Below are 17,744 nucleotides of genomic sequence, written 5' to 3'. Positions count from 1 at the left end.
TTCTCCCACACTGCACCATCTAACCTTGCCTAACGGCCCCTTCCATACGCCTCCCTCCTATATGCCTCCACATATGACGACAACCCCTCTCACCAGCCCAAACCTGGTCACTGTTCTCTGGACACATATTTGCTGAATGCCTACCATGTGCCAGGCACTGGGCTCGGCACGGAGACTGTAGGAATATGTAAGACACATCCTACCCACAGTGAGCTCGCGGCCATAGGGCCAAACAAGCCTACCAACGCTACACGAACGTGGCAAGTAACCTAGGATTAACAGACACAGAGCACTTACGATGAGCCAGACACTATTTTAAGTACTTTACAGGCTCATTTAATCCTTCAATCACCCTATGAGGTAAGTGCAATTGTGACCAGTCCCAGTCTACAGAAGAGGGAAGGGAAGCATAGCAAAGGTCAAGTAAAACTTAGTCAAAAGCACACTAGGTGAGGGACAGACTTCCATGGACATTGGGCATCCTGGGCAGAGAGGCTGGTATGCCCCTGAGGCCCAGGAGGGCAGTCGGAGGTGACCATAGTCATGGATAGAGCCAAATGCAAGGATGGCCATGGCCACAGCACCCTCTCTCTACTTTCCAAAGAGACACCCTGGAAATGGGTACTTTGCACAAGGAAAGACGTGTGGTGGTGGCAGGCAAAACATCACCCAAGGCTGCCCTCCCTCATTCTAGGAAGTAAGCAGAGAGCAGGAAGGGGACGTGTGTACAAGCAATAGCCAACTGTCACAGCGTGAGACGATGGGAGATGCAGTCCACAGCAAATCCACTCAGCACCTACATTTACCCCAGGCCACTTGGTGGGGGAACTTAACCCCAGATCCCTTGGGGTCTCAGTGACTCCAGTGTCCCGCCTCTGGCACAAGCTGGCAGGAGGATCTCTGGGGTGTGTCGAATGGTCTCTTCTTTCTGTTCCCGCATGGCAGTGAGCCTCTCCACGGCCAGGAGACTCCGCCTGCCCCTGCCAGACAGGCTGCCTCTGCAGCTGTGCCAGGTAAGCCTCCACCACCATATGGAGGGCTGGAGCAGGGAAGCGGGTGCAAGTCTGAGGCACAGGCAGGCACAGGGCTTTGGGGCTTCAGCCTTCACACTGGGGCGTCTCCACCTGGTGCTGTTCCTCCTGCCCACTGGGGCTGTGAATGTGGGGAGGGGGTGCGCAGCCTCAGGGTCAGGAACAGCCATATGGCTGGTGGGGGGGCAGGGAGAGAGACTCGTTGTCCCTTCAGTCCAACCCAGGTGGCCTTTCCTCCTCCTCTTCTCTTCTCTCACAGCAGAAATCCCACCCAGGGAGTCCCTGTACCCCAGGCAGGCCACCAGGGCAGCCTCCATTCTGCTGCAGCCCCACATGGGTTGCAGTTCCACCTCTGACCAAACATACGGGACTCTCCTTCCCTTCCTCTCCCAGCAACTCTGGGAGGCTCTTCCTGAAACTGCCTGGAATGTAAGCTCCATAATGATAGGAACTTCTGTCTGCTTTCTTGAAGACAAAACTGCTGAATCCCCAGGGCCTAAAATAGTGCCTGGAATGTAGCAGGCACTCAATAAATACTGGTGGAAGGCATGCATTGTCATGTCCACCTTACAGATAAGAAAAGTCATCCAAGGTTATAAGCTAGTATATGGTAGAACCAAGATTCATATCCAGGACTTCCCAGCTACAATCCTATATCATGCAATCATTTGACATTAGCACTTACCAAGTACCTGACATGGGCAAGATGCTCAGGAGGACAAAGATGATCCTCGAAATCAAAACTTTATTGGGGTCCTATTATGTACCAGGTGCTCAGGACAAAGACATGGCCTTTCTTTAAAGACTGTGTGTGTATACACATATACATAGATATGTAGGTGCATGTATACATATATGTAAATACTATGCAAATACATGCTATTTGAATACATAATATATGTAAATATAATGTCTATGCAAATATCTTATACACATAAATTCTTATAAGCCACCACTAGGCGTATGGGGGAGCCCAATGATTAAAACAGATAATAAACGCAATAGGAACCTGGAGGGGTAAGGATTCAAGGAGGCTCCATGAAGGAGTAGAAGCTGAGTGGGGCTCTGAAGAACCCAAAACTTCTAATAAAAATGGCAGGAGCAAAGGCAACCCAAGGGGCAGGAATGATGTGCAGAAAAGCACAGAAGCACTACCATGTAGGCTCAGGGAACAATCTGTAGAGAAGTCTGACTGGCCTAAGGTTTTTTCCCCTAATTTTTTGAAGATTTATACCTCTACTATTGTTTAATATTCTGCACTTATTGGTAATGTTTTATTTGAAGAAAATGTTCCACTGCAATAAAGAAATTTTTTTTTGAAAACTGCTGCTCAAATTCAATCTTGTTATCCTAAAGATGGGAAACTGGAATTGTTCGTGGTCCCAGAGCTAGCTTGTGGCAGAAGTGAGGACAGACTCCAGGTCTCTGGGCTGCCCATGAGTTGTTCCAGACACCATGAAACCTCACATGGTGTAACGGAGGGAGCAGAGAACATGGGCTGCTGCAGAGACTGAGGGCCAGTGGGCCAGGCCTCAGTGTCTTGACCTATACAAGGGGTCCCAGGGTCCCTCTCAGCAATATATGCCTACAACTAGGACATAACCTGGGACATTTGGGCCTCCACAGCAGAGATCTCCCCTCCTGCTGGAGAAGCACAGAGCTTTTTCGGCTGGAAGTCATGAGTTGTTTATTGGTATTTTTCCTGCTTGGCTTGTTTTGACATGAGGAAGAGGCTAATCCTTCTGGCAAACTTGGGTAATACAACAGGGCAGCAGTTCCTTCTCTGGAGCAGCAGGGCAGCTGGCTCCAACAGGGAGAAACTGGATCTAGGAGTCTGACTGGTCAGCAGCTGACCTCTCTGCTCTGGCCTCTGCTGGCTCCCACACATCCCACTGGGGCCACCTTGCCTGAAGAGTACAGGCTCTGCAGGCAGACTGGCTCATTTTCTGCCTCCACCTGTTATGAGCCGAGTGATCTCAGCAAAGATACTGTACCTCTCTGTGACTCAGTTTCCTTATCTGCCAAACATAACCATTATTCCACAGAGTTACTGTAAGGTTTAAATGAGTTAATACATAGAAAACACTTAGAACAACACCTAGAATACAGTAAATAATCAATTTAGCTTTCATTATTATTTTATTGTTTGGACATAAGATTCCCTGAAACCTGGTGTCTTAGGTGCCGGGCTAGACCAGGCTGGATGCTAAGGTAACCTGCTGTGGGGCTGGAGAAACAGTGGTGCCAGAGATAATTCAGGTACAGACTGCAGAGATCCAAAGGCTCCTTTAGGGTCCTGGCTTCCCTTTCAGCACCTCAGAGCTGGAGGCAGGTAGGTATGTTTCATGCTTCCTAGATCTGCCAGGAATACCCTGGTACTCAGAAGCAGATAAGGACTTGGCCTCTCCCACCTCACGTACTCTGCCTTGGTTCCTGCAGTGGGTGTGGCATCTGACTAGTTCCTTGTACAGAGGACTCATGTTCCACACACTTGGATCCTTCATTTACATCCCATGGGAATGCTCTAGGCACTTTCCTTAAGATAAATAGCTTCCAGGCATCCTGGATTTTTGGGAGAGGTTAGCTGGATACTACCTTTAAAAGCCATTTCTCAATATTTCCTTGAGATGTGGGTCCAACCTTGTGGGTGTACATAAGATTTACCAAACTGCTTTTTCAGAGGAGGGATATGTCCGAGAGTATAGACTTTTGCCTGGTCCCAGGCTGGAGTGAAGGCAGCTCAGCATTTGTATGGAAGCTGCCAAGAGGGAGATGGGGGCAGATGTGGCATCCACTTTCTCAGTATTCAGCCCAACACCTCCCTGGGTTCTGTGGAAAGGAAAGTCTTTAAGACTAAGGTAAGTCTAGGAACAGTCCAGGCTCAAGTCTGACTTTTTAGATCTCAACCTTTTTGTCTTTATACCCTAGCACTTAGTGATAGGCATGGCTCTCAGCAGAGCTCAGTGAATATGGGTTACATTGAATGGAGGCTCTGATTCTCTAGCACACAACTCAAACAGCCACACTTACTCAAGCCAGGTGCATCCATCACATGCAACCAAGTCTTTACCACTACCAGCGTCCATGATAGAATATTCTAACTTTACTGACAGGGCAACAGGGTTGTCCTGGGGATTCTTTGGTGCCCAGTAATTATGAATACGACTCCTGAGTTACATTAGATGTAGTGTTTAGATGTAGATTACTCAAGCTTCCCAATCGCCATATCTTAATCAACTTTTTATTGTCAGTGCCATCAAGTCAATTCTGACTCCTAGTGACCCTGTGTACTGCCAGGTCTTTTTTTGCACCATCTTCTCACCTTCCGGCCCTATATCAGACAATGTTCTGCTGCTATTCATAGGGTTTCCGTGGCCAATTTTTTCAGAAGTCGGTGGACAGGTGCTTCTTAGTCTAGATCTTAGTCTAGAAGCTCCACTGATCTGTCCCCCATGGGTGACCCTGCTGGTATCAGAAATGCTGGTGGCATAGCTTTCAGCATCACGGCAACACGAGGCCACTACAGTATGACAACAGACAGACAGGTGGTGTGGTTCCCTGACAGGGAAACGGTGTGGTTCCCTGACAGGGAAACGAACCCGGGCCACAGCAGTGAGAGCGCCGAATCTTAACCACTAGACCACCAGGGCTGGCTAATCAACTTTAAATGGGAGGAAATAATAGAAGTGTCAACCATACTTCCCACTTTCCCCCACATATCCTCTGCCCCATCAATCTGGTCTCCTTACTGTCCCCATGCACACCCCCATTCTTTCTACCACGCTCTTTTTCTCATTACTTCCTCTACTTGAGGTGCTCTTCTCTCTCCTCTTTATAGAACAGAGCCCAACTGTATTTCAAGGCCACACTCAAGTTCAAGACTTGCCTGAAGCCTTAGAATGATCTGTGCTTCATGAATTTTTCTCTGCTGCTGCTTCACCTGTTGCTAGTCCTGGTGCCTCACCTATTGGCTAGTATTTAAGGGCTCTGGCTGTTTCAGGTGTTTTTCCCCTGATCTCATGTGCTGACCTATACCTCCAGAAACTTCTTTCTGAGGTCAACAATGACATCAGACAGAGCCGAGTTCAAGTCCTGGCTCCATCACTACCGCCAATTCCAGTGTTCCTTCCTTAGACCTCATTTTTCTTGACTTGGCTGTTGCTCAGTACCCCCTTCTTAAACCCTTGTCCTGTTTGTAAGTACATGGCACTGCCCTGAGACCACCTTTCCTGCATCTTTCATGACTCTGCTCCCACCTGTGCTGAGCCCAGGCCCCTGCTGCTACTGCTCGGCCCCTGTGCCCTGGGAGTACCTTCACACTATTGGCTTCCTCCCTCACCTCACCTTTGGTCATGAGTCATCTTGGAACACCTGTTGGACAGCTCACTTGGGTATCCCACTGTCACCTCACATTCAACATAACTAAAATTCATTCAATAATTATTTATTGAGCACCTACTAAGGCCAGGATCTGTTCTAGTCATTGGTAAGCAAATCATATAAAAGTTCTTGCCCCAAGTGTCCATCAACAGATGAATGGATAAATAAAAGGTGGTATATCCATAAAATGGAATATTACTCGGCCTTTAAAAAGAAAGAAATTCTGGCAAATGCTACAACAGGGATAAACCTGAAGACATTATGTTAAGTGAAATAAGCCAGTCACAAGAAGGCAAATACTGTATGATTCCACTTTTATGAGGTAGAGTAGTCATAGTTATAAATACAAAAGTAGAATGGTGGTTTCCAAGGGCCAGGGGGAGGGGGAATGTGGAGTTACTTCATGGGTACAGAGTTTCGGTTTTGCAAGACGACAAGAGTTCTGAAGGCAGATGGTGGTGATGGTTGCACAGTATGAATATACTTAATACCACTGAGCTAGACAGTTAAAAATGGTTAAGATGGTAAATTTTATGTGTATTTGCCATAATAAAAAAGGCTTTGTTCTCACTGCACTTTTCTGTATATTATGCTTCAATAAAAATGAAAAAGACTCTGTCCTCAGGGAACTTAGAGTCAAGATTATGATTGTCATCCAAGAGCTTCCTCCCAAATTCTCATCTCGGGCACTGCCATCCTCCAGGTTTGTGCTGTAGTCACCTGACTCCTCCTTCTCCCCCATATCTAAGTGCTCTCCCTCGTTCCTCTTTAAGGCTTTCACCTTAGTCCTTCCTCCTCCCAGATTCACAATTCCCATCACCTCTTAATTTTTGATAGAAAACATGAGGAAGTGGGAAAAAAAACTCCGCAGTGCCTGGTTCCAAAGCTGGCTGTACCACTGGCTCTGAATAACCTCGCACTTAAGCTTTAATTTCCTCACTTGTTAAATGAAGAGTTCGACAGGGCTTTCACGAAGGCTCCTTCTGGCTCCAGAACCGGATAAGTCTCTGGTTCACCCCGCCCAGCCCAGCCTGAGGTCTGGTGTATTCCCCACAGGCACTCAGCAGCCTGAGAAGAAAGGCCTCATTCAAAAGGGGAACCCGGCGTGGGGGACGGCTCCCTCCAAGCGCTTCTTGGCTCTTTTTCCTACCAGCCTGAACTTTTACTGCTTGCAACCTTGTGACTCTGGATTACCTGACCTTGGATCCTGCCAGCCCTGCACTGCTGCTGGGACCTCTCCTGACCTGACTGCCTGTAACTGGGACAGCTTCACCTGCTGACACTGGACCCTGTTGTGCTACCACAAACTGGGCTGCCCTGGGGCTGTACAACTGGGATGCTGCTAGCTGGACTCTAGATCCTCCTTGGGCCAAGGATTGAGTCTGTGATTGAGCTGTTTGCTCCAAAAATGTCCACTAGGATGTCTACTCCGTGACAGGTACTGCTCTAGGCAAGAGATACATCAGGACGGAACGTAATTCTTCTCCTATCAACATATCCCATTGCCAGGACAAACTTCCCTCAACTCAACAAAGACTTTATCCAACTCACCACTGTCGAATTCTTTGACTCAACAGGCATTTATTGAACACTTACTGTGTGGCAGGCACTATTCCAGCATTCTAACAAAACATCAATTTCAAGAATGCAACTTCCTATGTAGCACAATGGTTACAGAGCATGAGCTCTGCAGACAGAATTCAGTTGTGTGATCTTCAGCAATTCCCAAACCTCTCTGAGCCTGTTTCCTTACTTAAAAATGGGGGTAATAATAGTAACTGATGACTGTGTCTAAGGAATAAATGAGATCGTCCACGTAAAATGCTCAGAACAGTATATGACACATACTAAGCACTTAGATACTAATAATTTTTATTTTTATGTGACCCCAAAGGTGCCAGCACCTATATATGCCAAGAACTTCAAGAGTTCCTGGCTCACCCTATACAACCAATATCCCAATAGCACCTTTGTAGGTGAGTGTAGACAGAATGCAGGCCCAATTTCAACATCACTAACAAAAAATAAAAAATCCCAGTACAGGGGGCTGGCCCTGTTGCCTAGTGGTTAAGTTCGGCACGCTCCACTTCGGGCAGCCCAGGGTTCGGTTCCAAGGCACGGACATATATCACTTGTCAGAGGCCACGCTGTGGCAGCAACCCACATACAACGTAGAGGAAGACTCGCACAGATGTTACCTCAGGGTGAATCTTCCTCAGCCAAAAAGAAAAAAGAAAAAAAAATCCCAGTACAAAGTACTATACATAATCTTAATGCTTTCACATGGGTCAACCTTGGGGATATCCCTAAAGATATGAATGCCAAAAGCTATTGAAGGGATAAAATATTTGCAATACATGTATTCAACAACATGTGAAGAGCTTCCTACAAAGCAATAAGAAAAAGACAGGCAACCCAATAGAAAAATGAGCAAAAGACCTGAACAGGTACTTCCCAAAAGAAGATACCCAAAATGGTCAATCTCATGAAAACGCAAATTCAGACCACAGTACAACACTACTTCCTACCCACCAGAATGAGTACAACGAAAAAGGAAGATAATACCAAATACTGGCAAGGACATGGAGCAACCAGAACTTCCCTACTGTGCTAGTGGGACTCTAACTGGTACAATGGCTTTGGTACTATCTCCTAAAACTATAATCCAGCAGTCCTGCTCCTAGGAATCTACCTAACAGAAAAAAGTTTATATATATAACAAGTTATATATAATATACATAAAAATGTTCATATAAACACATATACATATATATGCATGTATACATGTATATATATGTATATGTGTGTATATTCATTCACCAAATGACATATTCAAACATATTCATAGTAGCACCATTTGTAATGGCCAACATCTGCACAAAGTTCAAACATCCATCAACCATACAATGGATAATAAATTGTGGTCTATTAATAAAATGGAATACTACACAGCTGTGAGAACAGAAAACTACAAGGGCACACAACATGAATGAATGTCACCAACAAAAGGATGAGTGAAAGAAGCTAGACACAAAAGAGAACATACTAAGTGATTCCATTTATATAAAGTTGAAAAGCAGGCAAAATCCATCTATAATTGTAGCAGTCAAAATAGCGGTTACCCCTGGAAGGGTGGCTGATAACTGGAAAGAAGCACAGGGTGTTTTCTGTAGGGTCTGGTAACGTTCTGTTTCTTTGCTTGACGTGGGTGCTGGTTAAAGGCTATGTACACTTTGTGCTAAATAAACACTTAGGATTTGTTCACTTTTCTGTGTGTGTGTCATGTGCCAATTAAAAATTTACTTTAAAAAATAGCTAATGAGAAAGATTTAAAAAAAATCACTAGGAAAAATGGACTTTTACCCAAATGGGTTGCTGCCCCAACACCAACAGATTTCAGTACCTATTGTCTTCGCTCATGAAATCTAAAAGATACATATACATTTCTGATCAATTTCCTATTGCCTTTTAATAAATGGAAGAGATGCTACTCTACAAAATTTCAAAACCATACAAAATAAACACGTTTTCAAAACTCCAAATTAATTTATCAAGCTTTATGTTCTATGAGACTGAGTTTGAAAATGTCTTTGGATTTTACAGATGCATGTTGAAATGTGGAGTAATTTTTATGAGAAACAAGATTTTTTTAATGAGACAGAAGTGCTGGGGGTCAGGGGTGAATGGAGTGAAAACCACGAAGACTGAGGAGACAACTCAGCTCCAAATCAGCAACCCAGGGCTTAAATTTCCAGTGGCTGCCAGAGTACTGAGTAACTGGGCCTGGAAGCCAGGAAGTCCAAGCAGAAGCCAGGACTCAAAGACAAGCCTAGGATTTGGAAGCAAGATGGGAGCTAAGTTGTAAGGAGGCTCAGGGACTGACGCAAAAGAAAGCAGAACGCTGGTAGATGACTATAAGCTATGAGAGGAGTGATCTGCACTTCCTGATCCAGTGCAGGAAATCGTGGCTGGGTGTGGGCAGCCCTGGGTACATAAGGAAGTGACTTCAGCCCATCATGGAATAAGAGGATGTGACCTTGGGTGTGCTTAGACCTGCGGCTGGGATGAGCAAGCCAGGCTTGCCCGGAGGTTCTTTCTCTACTGGGTGTGACTTTCTAAATATACACACACTCATCTATTCATTCCATTCAAATGTTTACCATCATTGAACAGCACTTCGAAGGCTTCTGGTTGACTGCCCGAGTTGCCAGCTAAGATAGCAGTAAGCTACAACCTGGTTCCTGAGCCCACAATCGTCATCTTAGTCCTTTACATGAGAACAAGGAAAGCAGTGAACCTGAACTCCAAAACATCAGGATTTGCCATATAATCCATTCCCTAGTGATTTCAATCAACAAAGGGAGACAGAAAATACAAAATTAAAAAAAAAAAAAGGTAACCCCAACATCATTTGTATTTGCTCCCCTAAGTAGAATGACCTTCCTAACAGTTTGGCTTGGGCTCATCCCAAAATATACTGGTCTCACTTTAACACATGGAAATTGAGTGACTGTATCGGGGGTGGGGGAAAAACACTGAGAAGTGACCTGGGGACGAGGATGTCAAACACACCTAGGAGAGTATCTGTACATCTCCCAGGTTGCCTGGCCTTACCCTGGCTTCTGCCTTGCCAGTCTCCTCCGCCACCACTCCCAGCACACCTCTTCTTTCCCCACATCATAAAGTTCCGTTCACATCTTCACTCTCTGACATCACAGCTAAGGAGTCCGGGCAGGGAGGTCACGTGGGAAGAACCTTGAAGCTTGTCCTGAAATATAAAAAGCCAGTGTATTCTAGAATCCACACACAGCTACCCTCCCTCCACCATATAGAGGAAGCTAAGGTCCTCACTCTGGGAGACTTCTCATTTCCCTGTTCTGGCCTTAAAGCAGCCTTGCCAACTACAGGAGAGTGGTGTTGGCAGACGAGAGATGCACTGGGCTGCCGGGGTATCTGGCAAAAAGTTGGATGTTTTATCTGGGAAGCAACATCATGTTCTCCAGGGCAATGAGTATGTGTTTCTTGCATTTAAAAGAACTTAGCAAGCAGAACTCAGTTCTCCAAGGCAGAGCAAACACCTCAGCAACAGAGAGAGGGAAGGAAAACAGCTCCAGGCTAGACTCCTATCATTCCCACATGATGTTTGCTTAGAATGGCTTCCCTGTTGCCCTTAAAGTTCATCTTGAAGGTATCAGCCTCTAAATACGCCAACAACATAGCTTATTTAGGTGTGCCAGGGACACAGCTGCACCAAGCCACCTATATGACGGACCTGGAATACATGTGTGCTTATACGGTGGGATTCTGTGGAAAACTGTACCATGTGAGGTTTAAGCAGCTCCCTAGAAACCATCTCCTGAACACAATTATTATAAGACACTCTAAATGCTGAGGAGTGGGGAAAATGGGGACAAAGGAGAAAGCAATGGCTAGACAGCTCTTGGTCTCAAGTCATTTCCAACAGAAGCAGGCATCTGGATGAAAAGACCTCTCAGGGCCATTTCTATAAGACTGACCCTCTATACCAGGGTTTCTTAAGCTCAGCACTATTGATATTTGGACTGGATAATTCTTTGTTGTGGGGAATGCTGCCCTGTGCATTATATGATATTTAGCAGTATCCCTGGTCTCTATCCTCTGGACACCAACAGTGTCCCTCCTGCTCCTCCACTGTAACAACCAAAAATGTCTCCAGACATTGCCAAATGTCCCCTGTGGGCAAAACTGCCCCCAGTTGAGAACCACTGACTTACACTAACAAATCATGTCACACAGACAAGACCCCAGCCCTGGCCAAAACATAATTGTCCACTTTGGAAAAGGCTGAGAAAATGTAGCTCGATCATTATAACCTAGGGCATTACAGCAACAGAGGCCCCCAGGCAAGCCACTGCATCAGATCTGAGAAGTAGGAGGGGAAGATGTTCTCTCACCAGCAGACCTCCACTCTCAAATTCCACAAAACCCATCCCCTTCCAGACACCGTCCACATCAGGGCAGAAGTCTGAGCTGACCAAAGAAACCCCCAACTATCAGAGTCTCACAGCCCACTCACAGCCACTCCACATCGTAATTCACTTCCGGTAATGGGTATACAAAAACCATGTACTTGGCTAAGTTTTCTGGGAGGAGGGAACGTACATTTCAGTTCCTCAAAACCTTGTTCCACTAACGACCCCAGCTCTTCCCTTTCCTCCACTCAACAACCCTGACCAAAAGGTGTCCTAAGATGCCAGACAGCCTAAGAAAAATCTACCAAAGTTTACGTCTTGCTCTCCAGGGCCTTGGGAATCAAGGCTGGGAAACCAGGCCAAAAGCCATGGAAGAATTTGTAGGCCAAGGTGAAGTGAGAATTCAGACACATGAGAGAGGGATGGGTGGAAGGAAGACCAAATCCTGAGGGGTGTTGGGGGCAGAGTCAAGTCTCACAGGGGCAGAGCCAGGGAGATCCTGTGGGACAGGCTGACGAGCTTCCGGGCTTTAGAAACCAAAAGATCCTGGGTAACCACAGACTTGCCCAAGCAGAAATGACGCTGGCTGCGTTGCTGACTGTAAATCTAGTCCACTTGGGGCTGGGTTTGGCTCACTACAGGCCGGCCCCCCACGAGCAAAGTTTTGCTAAATTTAGTGCTGTTCCCAGCCACCCAAACGACTCTGCTCTTCGTGTCCATTTCAGGGTCACCCAGGGACAGGCAGAGAGGAGCGGGACTTGTCGAGGAGAGATCTGCCCTTGTGTGACCCTCTCCCTTCCTCGCTGAAGTCAGGGGCCCAGGGGAGCAGAAGACGTGAGAAACCACAGTCGGAGGTCTCCAGGGCTCTGAAAGCGGTCTCCGCCCCAAGGCAGCACTCGGCAGAAAAAGGGGGCACTGATTCCAGGACACCCCTCCCTCTGCCCGCTCCAGCCCACCCAGGTTTCACTCTCGGGGAGTCACAGATGCTGTAAGGTGAGAGGGGTCCTGCTTCCTTGGACAAGAGGCTGGAGTTACACTCTGTGGAATGGTGGGCAATCTGGAGACACACTCTCAGGACAGGCCCGGGGGAAGTCCCCTCTGCCTTGGAGATAAAAACGTATTCAAATATTCACAGGCCCTAAACTAAGAGGTTTCTAAGCCTGGTTGCACATTGAAATCAACCTGGGAATCTTCAAAAACTCCGAATGCCTGAGTCCCACCCCCAGAGACTGTGACATAAATGGTCTGGGGTGTAATGTAATTGGCCTGGGCTTTGGAAATTCTAAAAGAACCCCTGGCGATTTCAATGTTCACACAAGTTCCAGGAACCAGTGCGTTAAGGCTCCTGCCTTCAGGCTGCCCCAAGTGGACTCGTGCCCTAGGTGCTATGCGACCATGGGCAAGCTATTTAATCCGTCTATGCCTCAGTTCCATCAACTGTAAAATGCACATAATAATATGTAACACCTCACTCAGAGCATTGCTGTGAAGACTAAATGAGATAATCAACGCAAAGCACACAGCACAGGGGTCTGTAGTAAGCGCTCAATGAAAGTCAGGACTCATTATCATGGTTGTTATAATGATAAAGAGGAGGAGAAAAGAAAGGGAACCCAAGAGCTATCTCTATGTTGTCCAAGGACTAAGAGTCTCTAGGACTGAAACTGGGACTATTTCAAGAAGTGGGAGGGGGAAGAGGCTCCACAGTGACCTGCACTGAGGAGGAGGACCACCCACTCTCCCTGCCTCCCCTCTTCCCCATCCATCTAAATCCTACCACTCAGGGCCCAGCTCTGACCACCCAAGGGCTCCCTCCCTTCTCAGGTCCAACAATACTTCCCCCATGCCTATTTCTTTGAAACTACAATTTGCTACCCTGAAGAGTATCTGCCTGTGGGATGAAGGAATGATTTCATAGGTACTAGTGTGGTCTCCTCAAAAAGACAATGAGCAATTTGGGGGAGGCCTCAATTCTCATGCTTCTGTGTGTCCCCTTACAGCACCCAGCACCATACAGGACACACAGCTCTTGATGAATAAATATCTGTGGAATGAAAGCACATGTTGAGGCAGCAGAACTAACCACACACCATCAAGGAGCCAGGCTCAGTGACCAGGAGGAGTAGCACCCAAGACTCATGGAATTCTGGGCTCTCCACTCTGTCATGACAAGGACAGATCACCACCCCATTCCATCCCAAGAGACTGTACCCACCCACTCCCGGGGCCTGTGTGTAAGGGCCAACAGCAAAAGGAATGTTGGGCAAACAAGTCCACTTCCCCAGGACCTCTATTCCCAGGCCTCGACGAGTGAGTCCACATGTCTGGTCATTCCTGCCACCAAGCCACCAACTCCCATGATTCCCTAAACCCAACAACCAGGCCAAGTCCAGCTCTGCCCACATGGGAGTTCAGAGCAGCTGGCCACCCAACATGCTGTAAGCCTCTTACAGATTAAAGGTCCTAATTTAAACCTCTATTTGAGGTACTACAAGTGGGTCAGCGCTCTGCACGCCGGTCAGTGCAGTTGGTGGAAGGAGACGCAACTAGAATCCGAAAAAGACTCCTCTCCTTCGGGGGAAAGATGGAGCCACAGAACTACAGATCTAAGTGGAATCACCGAGGGGGAAGCAGGCTTGTTCCAATCTACCAGGAACCTCCCCCAGGTCGTGTGAACTCTAACATCCCTACCCAACGAACCTGAGAAACAGAGAACAACAGGGCAAAATAAGAAGTCAGATGGCCTTCTCCCTGCCCTGACCTTGGTATGGAAACAGCTAATGAAGTCAGGAAATGAGAGAAGAGGCAAGGGGCTGTATATGCTGCTCTCCAGGGCATCTCACCTGGTGACATGGGGGAGGAGAGCGACCTCTGCTCCCAGCCCCTGGTGAGGTTTCCCTGGCCTCTACCCGAGCTCTCTGCAGCAGGAAACACCGGGCAGAGGAGTGGGTGAGCACCTGCAGACAAACCTCAGATCACGCTGTGAGAGCCTGACTCTGCTGCTCTTTAAAAAAAACACCCTCTCTCCACATCTGTCTCCATGGAGATGGCCTCTGGGGAAGTGACTGGAACCCACTGTCTACTGGAAGACGTTCCTCAAACCTTTTGGACCCTGACCCACAGTAAGAAGGAAAGTTTACAACGTGACCCAGGCACAGATATACACGTGCACTTGTGTGTGTTTGTGTATGTGGTGTGTGTGTATACAACAAAGTTTCATGAAATCATACTCATCTTTACTACATACTGTGCAATCTAATATTTTCTATTATGTTCTTTTTTTTTTCACTGTTGGTCTCCATGCACTAAATTGATTTCACTACCCATTAAGGTGTCTGGACTTGCAGTCTGAACACCACCCTGGGGAAAACAGCAGTCGGAACACCACTGTGGGGAAAATAGGAGGGGGTGTTCTCCTTGAAAGAACTTTAAAACTCCCTCACAGACTAACCGCCCCACAAAGCAAAATCCCACTAAGCTCATGAGTGGGGACCTTCAGCGGAGGGAGGAAGAGCCAGCACCTCAATCACCAAGGCCTTTCCCTGCAATATGCATCAAGCAATGACTGCTCCCAAGAGACCCCAGTCTGCCCGCTGCTTCGCTTGGAGTGCAGGAGCTCCCAAGCTCTCCCCTTCCACCTCCAGTGGAGCCTGCTGGTGCTGGCCAGTATCTAGCACGGCCTGGCACAGGGCTCATGTTCAGTCGGCGCTGTTCACTGGGATAAAGCCTTGCCTCACCACCCCTCAACCTCATCCCTCCACTGACTGAACTTACCTATGACACACAAAGGCAGAAATGTCAACACTGTGCTGCCCACATTGGTTTTTTTTAAATCTCCAAACAGCCTATCTGTGTATCAGATATACCACAAACTCCTAGAAGACAGGAAGTTTGTATTTGGTTTTTGTTTTTTAAACTGAAGGTACACAGATACTCTTTATAGGAATCTTTATGACAACAGGAACAAAAACAAGCCAATTTTAAACTACCCTCAGCCCAGTCTTTCTGCTTTTCCAAGCAGCCTGTGAAATCTCACTGCCGTCTCCTCCTCAAGGCAGCCCTCTCTAATGGATCAGGACAGCTAAGGAGTTCTCTGAGCTCTATACTATGGTGATACGAAACTCTAATGACTCGTTTCCACAATCACTGTTCCCAGAAATGCAACACGCTGCCTCTATATCTGTAATTACTGCTTGGCTAGGTATGAGCTGGAAACCACGTCACAGAAAAAAAGTTAGCATAAGCATTCCATATTCTGAATTAGTAAGTTTAAAAGGTTCTTTTTTTTTCCTATTTTTCCCCAGGTAAAATTTCTTTGTCCCCTGCTAAATGAGGCAAGCCCTGGATCTCTCCATTCATGTCAGCACACAGAGACCAACCCCACCCCCTCATTCCCCACTGCTTCCCCAAATTCATCAGGGCCACTACTGTGCCCACCGCTTATCAGTACCCTTAAAACCCAGAATGCCTGCATAGTACACACTCATCTGAGTCACATCCCAAAGACTCCAGAAAAAACGGGCCTTATCCTCATTTTAAGAGCTCAGTAAGCACTGATGGCTCCCCTAGCCTACAGCAGGGTTTTATAACTCGGGATCTGTGAATCCTCTGATGGTATATGCCAAATCATGCGCTCTTGTGATTTTTTTTCCCTAGGGAAAGAGACTGTAGTTTCCATGCAATTCCTAATGAGAACTGGTGCAAAAAGAGGTTAAGAACCACCAAAATCAAATTCTAAGAAGGCTGGTCAAGGCCCTCCCAAGACCACCTCAACTTTGCAACACAGAGCCCCTCTTCTGCCACATATACCCCCTCACGGTACACCCAGCACCTTCTCCCAGCAAGTCATTCCCTCCTTCATCCTTGGGCTTTTGCACTGCACCTTTGGGTGAAGTCCCACTCACCCTTCAACATCCAACTATTAAAAAAATACCTATTTATTGAGCATTGATAGGGATGAAGCACTGTGGTAGCTTTGAGGATTCAATCACAAATAAGATGGATGGGATCTTCCTTGTGTTCCAAGAGACATCCTCCAATTCCCAACTGCCCCTTCTGGCTAATATAACACTTTCTTCTACTCCATACGCATCTCTTTCACCCTTTGTCTTGTGTTTTAGCGTGGGTATCTGTCTCCTTCACTAACCATTAGCCCCCTGAGGACAGAGACCACCATATCTCATTCACAGGGTCACATTCCTTCCTCTCCCATTCCCACCCCACTCCATCCAGAAAGAGAAACGGACACAGAGCCTTCCACCTAGGAGGCCCTGTACAAAAGTGCATCAATGAACAGATGCTGATGGGTTAGCTAGTGGTCTAAGTGGGACTAGCCTTGCTCATGGATGCAGGGTCCAGGGGATGTGGGAGATGGTCGCTACTGCAGCACAAAGCACACAGGACCTCTGTTCCCTGGCCACAGCCTACAGTCTCGCTCCAACCACTCATCTTTTAACTGCGTTTCTGGTCACAGCAGTTGGGAAAACAACTCCGAGTATACATATCCACCTGACACAGCTCCACCAGACAGTCAAAGCAGGGGAGAAGCAGACTTGCACAAGCATTTCCAGCATGTAGGTGAGCTGACAGAAGACACGCCACAATGCTTGAAAGACATACAGCTCTCTCTTCAAGAACACAGCTGGCTACTCTAGCTACCTCAGCAATCTCTTCCAGAACTCTCTGCCCGCCCACTTCCAAGGCAGCGTCTGAGCACAACCACCTACCTCCTAAATCACAAAACGGTGGTGCCTCAAGTAGCTGCCATCTTTGCTACCTGTCAGATCCAGAATGAGGCATCAAGACTCATCAAGCATCCAGAATGCAATGCCGTTCTCCCTAATGTCACCAATGCTTTCAACACTGTCCCAGAAACGGCTCTAGCAGCCACCAAAGAAATCTGGCTGCCGGACTTTGCTGTCCAGCAAATATAATCTTACAGTACTGGGGTGAGAGAATGGATCTACTCCCCAACACTATTCAGTCAACAAGTATTGGGTACTGTGAGCAACAGAAAAGAGAAGACGCAAACCTCGAGTGGATTAAAGGCTGGTTAGGGAAGCAAGGTTAATACAGAAGAACCAATCAGAACAATCACCTCTGACGTGGCATGGTTGAGCTCCATTAGGATGAAGAAGAAAATATTAGAATGTCTATTTATATTTATTGTTTATTGAAACATAAGAAATAAATTTTACTATTATTTAATATATGAATTGACACTGGTGCACTCCTTCAATTTTGGTGTAGTGTGGTCACCATCATTTAAGGTACAGGACGCATCTTGTGCCAGAGCAGGAGGTCCCAAACAAAGAACGATGGACAGCCGCACCCCCAGTTGTCTCTTTACTTTTGTACAGTTTACATGTGCCCAGTTAAGCAA

Source organism: Ceratotherium simum, chromosome 2 (assembly GCF_057802395.1).
Source record: "Ceratotherium simum simum isolate JZ-2026a chromosome 2, ASM5780239v1, whole genome shotgun sequence".
NCBI lineage: Eukaryota > Metazoa > Chordata > Mammalia > Perissodactyla > Rhinocerotidae > Ceratotherium > Ceratotherium simum.
The sequence above is the reverse complement of the archived record's forward strand: the minus strand, read 5'-3'. Positions refer to the sequence as shown.